Genomic DNA, 9918 nt, shown 5'->3' with positions numbered 1-9918 from the left:
CTAAAAAACCTATGCAAACTCTTTTTTGGATTTTCATCTAGAGAAAAAACATAAGCGCTAATAACGTTTTACACTGGAACCGGCTTACAACACCAGAGGTTTGACGTTGAAGAAGTTTAGATAAATCTGAGTGTCGTTTGATCAATTTTGAGTTTACTAATTTATGATCAAATAAATTATCATGCAAGGCAGCTAAACCCACTGCTAATGAGTGTAAGAAATGACGTCAAACAGATAAAAAAAAGTTAAAAAGCTGCTTGAAACTAAAAAAATGGCGATTTTTAGGTTTTTCAGTCGAAAAAATTAGACAAAAAAGTGTCAGACAGAACAAAAAACAACAGGAGAAAATATGAATTACCATAAAAAGGAAAGAAAAACTTAAAAACCCCTTTGTTGACCACAGTGCTGACAATAGGAGCAAAACCATTTGTCTGATATTTCCGCAATCAGCTGTATGTTTTTTAATTTTAGATCAGATACAGTCAAATTGTTTTTTCTGACCTGCTAGTTATTGAGGTTACAACTGCTTGTTGCTTACCAGTAATGGAATTTATCTTAGACAACCAATTGGGCGACTTATTCACATTTAAATATCTTAAAAATTATACTGGCAAAATGAAAAAAAATTTCTTATGGAAAAAAAAATTATTTGCTAGATGCTTCAAAGTTAATTTGTGTAAGCTACTACTTTATTTCTACGAAAATCTTTTCTTTCTTTGGTTTCATCAGATCTTACCCTAACATTTTTTAGGACAGAATTTTTATCGAGTAAGATTTTATAAGTTTGTATTTTTATCATGTGATACGTATTGAATGTCTTATCGACTGCAAAGTCATATAGTAAGATTAAAATGCAGTCTTTGAAAAATGCATGAAATTAAATTTGTCAGATTTTTGTCCCATCTTACAGGATCAAATTTCTTGTAACGCGGGATAAAAAAGAAAAAAATTACTGAGAAAGGTGTGATAAACAATCAATATTTTCCCACCAAATCTGTTGCCATGCCAATGTTCATAATCGAATTGATCGATTCTCTTTCACGATCCAATTGAAAAATTATCCCAAAAAGGTTGTTCAGGTGATTGCTCATTTACTTTTCCAGCCCCAAAAGTACTCAAAACAATTACTGCTCCGGATGTCGGGGAGAAAAGAACACACAAACGAGAGCTGAATTGAATGTTCTTTTCACGCCTTTTTACACATTTAGCTTTGATAATCAGTTTGAACAAATTTGTTTTCACACCTCTTTTCAACAAAGCATAACTTCGAAATGACCTCGTTAGTCGAATTCTCACAAAACATAATTTGCCTTTTCGTTCCTAAGTGACTTTTAATCATCCCACCGTTGCTAAATTTTTGACGGAGACAATGAAATAGCCTTTTATCAATTATTAAATTTCATTAAGAAAACTAAATTTTGAATAAATAACCTTACTTTTCTTTGGAATTTAAGTGGAAAGTTTCACAAAATTTGACTAAAATTCGGCTTTATTAACACAGACGCGCATTTTAGGTTCATTGAACGCCATTTAGAATTGGCCAGATATTGAAGCCAGAATAATTGCAATTGTCATAAATTTTTCATCGACAAATCTTAACAGCTATTTAAGGAAATTGGTCTTGGAAAGTGAACAAAGATGGATCGCTTTCTTTTTTCCATAACAATTCACTAAGACACGCCCCAATGCGGCCAATTTGTTCACATGAACTGGCAAAGGGGAAGGCTCAAAAATGCGAATTAGACTGAATAATTGAAACAGGCTAACATTCTTATCCGGAATTATGACAAAGATATATGAATGCAAGAAATAAACACAGCACCGATAGCAAAAAACAACAATGTAAACAATGAAGATAAAGTCCCATGAGTTTTAAAAAAACTGCGGTAATCAGAATAGTCTGTGAAATCGTTCATCTGTGCAGAAAAAAAAACGGTTTGTTAATTTCTTGTAATTCATTGTAGGTTTTATAAACACGAGTAATAAATAAGCCATGCCGGTTGCAACTTCGCATGAACAAACTTCAGCAGAAAATAATTTTCAGCATTCTGATTCATGTATTAAAGTCAATTAAAATTTTTCACATTTTAGGTGAAATCGACGCTGTTATCTCAATAATTGAAAAATCTGTAATGAGACAGGTACCAAGATTAAAGTTTCGCACATGCGTTTCAGATGAATACAAGTCGAATCATTTTAGAAAATACCTTTTTAGAAAATATCTAAAATATCATTTTAGAAAATATCTAAATTAGGTGATTACATTAGAAGCGCTTGCAACTTTTTCCCACCAACCAAAGAACATCTGAAAACAGTTTCGATTTTAGACTCGTAACCACAAAAGAAGTCTTACCGACTCTAAAAAATTTAAATTCAAACAAGCCATCAGGTCCTTCAGATATCCCATCATGGGCTCTTAAAGATGGGTTTCTCTTTTTAGCTGATCCAATTAAATTGCTTTTTAACCAATTTTTAGCTGAAGAAAAAATTTCTGAAGATCTTCAAAAGGCTATTGTTACTCCAATTTTTAAAAAAGGAGAAAACTCTTTGCCTGAGAACTACAGACCAATATCAATTACAAGCTCACTAGCAAAAGTTTTTGAGCGTTTGCTTCGTGAGCAAACTTCAGAATATCTTGAAATGTTTCGACTGCTTTCCAATACTCAATTTGGTTTCCGTAACAAATTCTCAACGATTGACGCCCTCGTTTATTGTACTGAAACTATAAGGTACAATATAAATAATAATAATTTTATCTCTGCAGCTCTACTAGGTCTGTCTAAAGCTTTCGATTTGATTAATCACAAGATCATTCTTCAAAAACTGCATGAATTAGGATTTTCCAAAAATGCCTTAAACCTAATAGAAAGTTATCTATCACACAGGCTACAAAAACCATAGTGAATCATGTGGAATCCGGTTGGATTGGGTTACATCAAGGTGTCCCACAGGGAACAATTTTAGGTCCCCTTCTTTTTAACCTGTACATTAATGACTTGAACAAACAAATACCTGCTAATGCAGAAATAATTCAATACGCCGATGATACTATCTTTCTTACATACAATACGAACCTAAAATTAGCAACATATAATCTTCAACAATCCTGAAGAAATATATCTGAATATTACGAAAAACACCGTCTAATGCTCAATCACTCAAAAACTGAATTTATAACATTCTCAAAAAAATCAAAACTAGCAGAAACGAAAAGAAACAATCTGTTAATCTGTTAATTTCAAGAAGAACTAAAACATGCATTACGCAAAATGGCTACAGGGATAAAAAAAATAAAACGTATATCACGCCCGTTCCCTGAGCAGACAAGACTACTACTTCTGAAAGCCTTAATGATAAGTCATTTACACTACTCAGGTCTTTTACTGGCCTGCTCAAAGAACAATTGCTTTATTACTTTGGAGAAACAATCAAGCTGGGCTGTAAAGACGTGCTTCAATCGCAAAAAATACGACAGTTCTTCTGATCTGAAACTAACACATCAAATTCTGCCAATAAAATTTTTGTTGGAATACAAATTACTAAATTATTTCATGAAATTTACCAGTAAACAGCTTCCGATTTTCAAAAAACTACACTTACCAACATCAAATCGAATGCGAATTGTTATCTTGTAAGAACTTGTAGGTTCCTTTCAAGCTCATACAAGGCGATGCATCGCCTTGCAAGTTTTTCTTCCAAAAATTGCAAGTTCTTACATGTTAACCATTCGACTAACAAGGCTCTGGAAGGTTAACCATTCGACTCACTGGGTTCTTACAAGTTACATATTTGACTGACTTCAAACATATGTTCTTACTTAAGTTCATAGATTATAAGTTGTAGCAAAAACCATAAAACTTTAAAAGATGTGAAAATGTTTAAAACAAAAACTATAGAATCTGAGTTTGCAATTATAAAATAAAAAATGGTATAACGAACATTTTTAAAGAATCAATCATGGAAACGCTAGTGGAGATCTGCTATTTATTAATTGAATGGCAAAACGACCCATTAAGATGATAAAATTAAAATATAATCGTTCTGTCAAATTAGGTCTCATTGTATTGTTATACAAACTGAGCAACTATGTTCCACGTGATTTCTGTGGTATATAACTGAATTTGAACTTGAATTAACCAATAAGAATTGAGCTCAACTGGAACGAACTCACAAAAGATTGACAAGTTAACCATTGGGCTTGCAATTTTGAACAATTTATCCATTTCATTTGCTAGTTCTGACAACTTAACCATTTGATCTTGACACGGGTACCCACGGGGTTACCTAAAAGGTATCTATCATAATCTATTCGTTGGCTTCATGAGCTGGTTGTCCAATAAATATATGCCATTTTTCATGTCATATTAAGGCCAAAATTAATAAAATGATATGTTTTCAGAAAAGATTTGAACTGTAAAAAAATTAACCTCAGATTGTTTTAGCTATCAAATTTCTAAACAAGAAATAAAACCGTCGAAAACAAAATGAACCGATAGAAAACGTGTTATCAATTTAAGAATATAAATTCAGACATTTTTGATAATCGTTTTGCTCCCTCTTTAAAAAAGTCAAAATTGTACATCATATTGTAAATGCGTCAATTATTTTTTACTTTGCTATGAAACGTGATAATACTTGCTTTCAAACAGAAACAAAAATTCTTGAAACCATGAACGATTGTTTAATGACGCCGGAAGAAAGCTAAAAATTTAAGCAAATATATCTCAAAGTTCATTTTGGCTTCCTTTCCGTCTAAATGTGAAAAACTAGGCAACAGAAAAACATCTACTTCAAAAAATCACAGAAAACCAAAAATGTCCAAAAACAGACAAACTCAGTTCTCGCTACGACCTTTCTCAGACATTTGACAAGAAAAATCTCATTTAAATCGCCCCCATAAGTTGCTGCAATTAAGTGGAAGGAATAGGTCTCACTCAACTGTTTTTAATCAAATGACGATAACTAATTTTTTTGGTTATTGAGAAGTTACAAGAATGAGAGCATTGTTTATTTTTGTCAATAGATCTAAAAACAATTGGTGCTCCCTGGCGTTTTCGAAGAATAAATAAAAAAACCTCTGAACTGTTTTTTTTATTCCAAATTCTACTGATCTGAATTTTCTAAGCTCAGTATCAGAAAAAGCGAGACCAATAGTGAATTCCGAATTGGGTAAGAAAGTTTTGTTGGCAAAATCAATCTCAGCACAAACAAATGTTCGCAAAACATTTGTGTTCTAATCGTAAAATTACTACTTGTTTTCAAATAAGCAGCAGAAACACCAATTGATTGTTAATAATAATAGAAAACTAAAATTTGTTGTAACAAACGTAATAATAATTTGGCACAGATAAAATATTAGAATGCAAACTTTCAAAACAACTGCAAACTTTAACACCACAGGAGTATAACTGCAGATTAATAAGTCAAAAGTCATTTTGAGATCAAGATATGTCATATATGATCCAAGAACTAATTGCGCATGTCAATTTCGAATTAATCGCTAATTAGTAAAACAAATGACGGAGCGAATATAAAATCAGAAAGACAAATGCTTAAACATATTAAACAAGAAGGCTCGGTAATGTGCCTTCGCACATAAAGTTGCGACCCCAGCTACATTTTTGGCATAATTTTCTACCAAATGAGGAACAGATAGAAAACCCCAAAATATTCAAGTATTTTTCAAAAAATTGATGTATTGAAAAAAAATCGCCTCCAACGCAAATACGTTATTGTAGTAATAAAACCAAATTAGATTGATGAGATCAGAAAGCGAGCCAAGACGAACAATAAAAACAAACAACAACAAACTTTATTATCATCAAAAACTTTACATCTATCTTAAAGAAAAACTTAAAAATAAAGTCAAGATAGCGTCAAATAAAACTGAAACCGACACAAAAATCATTGACTTTACTAGAAAAGATATGGGACCAGTCCATAACAAGACTCGGTCACAATTAAACATAAAAGAACAAAAACAGCAAAGTTAAAAAAAATCGCCTAAATTTTTAAAAACAATTATTTTCAATGTATTGAAAACCATTAGATATCAACTGAAAACATCCAAACATTTTATTATCCCCGATGTCTATATAGGAGCGCATTAAGACCTGTCTTTATTCATGTTTTTATGCGATTAGAAAATGAACAACAGATAGAGGCAACAGACAAAAAATCAAATGAAACTGGAGAGAAAACGCTGTCGAAGCCGTAAAGCTATATGTTGCCCTCAAAATATGCTCAATTCCGCCTCCCTTGAATCCGAAGAAGGTGTTATGTGATCTGTCATTAATGAGACTGGGTAAAAAATTGACCACAAAGAGACAAAAGTGTAAAATTAAGAAACGCTTTTCTATTTTCGAAAACAATTATTTTTAAACTCATGAAAGCCAATAGCTACAAAATGAAAAAAAAACTAGGTTCAATTATTCGCCCAAAAGAAAAACCCTGAGAATTATAGTTATTGAAAAAATGTCTTACGTTTACAAAAAGAACGTTGAATATAGACAAAAATAAAAAATTAACTTACTGTTTTCTGCGAGAAAACCGTGTCGAAGCCACTAAAGGCATAACGAATTCCTCAAATTGTTTTACTTTGTACAATTCCGCCGGCTTTTGACGCCATTAATGTCAAATTTGTCCTTTAATTAACGAGACTAGGTAACAGAATAAAATAACAAAAAAGCGAATTTTTTTTAAACGATTGTTTTCAAAGTCAAGAAGGCCGTCATCTATCTACTCTAATCAGAATATAGGCTCAACTAATTCTAAAAAAAACCAATAAAACCTGTCATTCTCTAGTAAATTTCACACGAAGAAAAGTGAAAACAACAGTAAAATGATAAAAACTCAACTGAATTCTTCTAGAAAAAGTGTCGAAGCCTCTAAAATCTTAAACTGTATGTTTTTAGATTTCGATATGTTGATTTGTGCCTCCCTTTTAACGCCAGTAATATGATCTGTGAACTGTTATTTTTGCGATAAATTGCAAAAAATTGAAAAAAAATGAATGAAGAATGGGCAAATGTCTGAAAATAAAACAAAAATTGTGAAATATGGTAGCATCAAAGACGGAAAACCAGAACTTAACTCCAAAAACCGCAAAAAGATTAAATGTTCATCCAGTATAAAGAAAAAGCGTTCTTTCTTTGCTAGAACTGAGCCACAAGTTGACCAAACTCAGAGATAACTAGTTGAATGACTCAAGAAGTCATTGTTTATATAAAAATCGAATAATTTTAAAACTCAATACGACCACAAGCTTTTGAGTAAAAAACTAAATTTGTTAACTTGTAAAGGTTTAGCAAATCAATTTGTTCTATAACCGGTGAGCTTTAATTTGAATCGTTCTGTTCTTTAAGTAACAAAAAAGATCATTTTATTTTTAAAAAGGCCGACTGATTACAATACGAATTATTTTTGGATTGTAACAGTCCAAGATTGAACCAAAACCAGCCTTGCTATTGCTGTTTGTCCATTGAGAACACTCAATTGTTTCAAATATTGTTGCTGAATTTTGAAATAGTGCTGAAATTTGAAATATTCAGCCAAATGCTTACATTTAAATTATATATCCAAAAGTTTTAGGCAAAAAAATTAAATCAAAGTACTCAACAATACTTTTTTGTCTGTGATAACAAAATCAACAACACTAATGTTGACAATCTTAACATATTTTAGCAAAATTGTCTAAATATTAGGCAAGCCGTCAGGAAAATGTGAATGAAAATAAGTCTCAATCAGTCTCAAAATTCAGTAAATGTTAAACCTCAATAACTTAATCTAGTAACGAAATTCAAATAAATGTTTTTAATTCCATATCCTACGCTAGATGAGTTTTTTAATGATACTACTCACAACTTTCCACGATGAATATATCGTCGGTCGAAATTGGTTGAACAAAAAGCCCATTTGAATATATAGTTCCTCCCCCTTCAAGAGATTTCGGAACAAAAACATGATTCTGAGTTTTACACGTTTCTAGCATACGATTCTGGCATAAAATTTAATTCAAAAAAGAAAGCTGTAGCAAACTAAACAAAACAAAAATCCAGGTACAACCTTTAAAAAAATATTTTAAAAGCTTCAAATTTGAAATAAAAGCAACCTTACGTGTGAGAGGGTGCCCCTCAGTAATAATTTCAACACGACAAATCTCTTAGCAATAAGTGACCTTAAATTTTTTTAATCATCAGTTTTGACAACTTTGATAGTTTTTCTTGTAAGAACTTGTGTTTTTGCGTGTATTGGTTCGTTTTCATGTTTTTTTTTATTTGAACTAACAATTAAGTAATTTTTGTTGTCCTTTAGATCCCTGTACAGCTCAGATTGATTTTTTTGCTGATTATTGAGTCGTTACCAAAGATGCGGTGCGCTTAGGATGTGCTTTAGATTAATGATATGCCACAGTGAATTACACTGAGCAGTAAAATAATGTACTAATGTTGTCTCTTGGCACAATGTTGTCAACAAACTTAAAAGGAAAACAAAATAAATATTGATTCATAAAAAAATTAATAAAAATTAGCTGATTTAATAAATTTTAGAATTCTGTGTTAGGTTGAGCGCTGTGACCTGGTTTTTCAAAATTTTGGGGTGAGTAATTGTTTCTGCTGCTAAAATTTGATAATTACGGCAAAAGGGGGTTCATTTTTCAAAAAAATACCGAAGAATTTGACTTATAGTGAGAAAGCCAATTTAAAACTTTGACGGCAATGCATATAACAAACCCAAACACTTTGAGAAAATTAAAAGCTTTAAAGTGTAATCTAAAAGTTCTTCAATTAAACCAATCCCCAGACATACGAGAGACAAAATCAAATTTGAACTAAATCAAACCCTAAGATTTGTAGGATCTTTTCCGTTTGTGCTCCCCCCCCCCCCCCAGCTTAGAGGGCGCATATTATTTGCAACCCCCAGACGCACGTGCCATATTGTTTGATGATGAATTACTATGTAATGGCACGTGCTCTGTAACTGGGGGCGCAAAACGAACGGGGGAGCACAAATGGAAAAGATCAGGTTTGTATTGGTATATTGGTATTTTTTGAATCTTTTCACACGTGAAACAATCGACAAGGTCACTTACCTGTGCCAAGTACAAATTGGTGCAGTTGTTCAAGTTAAAATTATCGATAGACTTTTAGTTGGGTTAATCCTTCACTGATACCATCCAAAAATAGAGCAATAGACACAGTGGCACCTAGGCCAGTGCCTATAAATTAAAGGCCGAACCAAAAAAAGTATTCACATTTCACGGCGTGATTATTACAGAGCGCTTGTGCGTTTTATGAACTGATTTTAAACAAATTTCGTATTAAATAACAATAAATGAAGACATATAAATTGCTACTATACAAGCATCTAAGTGTGTATTTTTGAACCATAGTTTGAAAGGTAAATTTTTAGCCAATCAAAAAATGCCGTGGAAAATATTCCATTTTTTACTTGTCTTTTTTAAAAAATGGCCTGTCTTTCTGAATAATATATCTGAGAGTAATTACGTGGTTCTTTTTATTGATAGGTTGTAGAATTAGAAATCTCTCAAAAACTGAAGGGGGTGGGGGGGGGGGGGTAGATTTATTTATACAAACTTTAACTTGAACGAATTATTGTCGTGTGGAAAACTACCTTTAAGATCAGGAAAAAAGGAATAAGAGAAAACGTAAATGGGTATAGAGTATAAAAATTGAATAACTTTTCTGCACATAACTATAAAATGAAAAATGCTGGAGGCTTTATTGTTTTTTAAGCTACTTTGACCTTATTTTTACTTGTTTTACAACGGTAACGAACTAAAAAATAACATTACAATTGCAGTAGTACGAAATACATACATATTTTGTATCAAATTTTACAGTATGTACAGGGTTTCACTGCCAACTTGTATATTGAGGCAAAAGGGAAGAGAAGCGA

The 9918-nt window shown here is 31.9% G+C and overlaps 1 protein-coding gene across 1 annotated transcript in view; it reads right to left on the bottom strand.

Moving 5' to 3' along the window:
* LOC142339599 (uncharacterized) overlaps positions 1-9318 on the bottom strand; it is a 98685-nt gene extending 89367 nt beyond the window's left edge. The window contains exon 1 of the mRNA XM_075389749.1: positions 9092-9318. The gene's annotated coding sequence lies outside the window, so the exon portion shown is untranslated. The remainder of the gene's footprint in view (positions 1-9091) is intronic.
* Positions 9319-9918: the final 600 nt, after the last annotated feature.

Source organism: Convolutriloba macropyga, chromosome 5 (assembly GCF_964194025.1).
Source record: "Convolutriloba macropyga chromosome 5, txConMacr16.3, whole genome shotgun sequence".
NCBI lineage: Eukaryota > Metazoa > Xenacoelomorpha > Acoela > Convolutidae > Convolutriloba > Convolutriloba macropyga.
The sequence above is the reverse complement of the archived record's forward strand: the minus strand, read 5'-3'. Positions and strand labels throughout refer to the sequence as shown.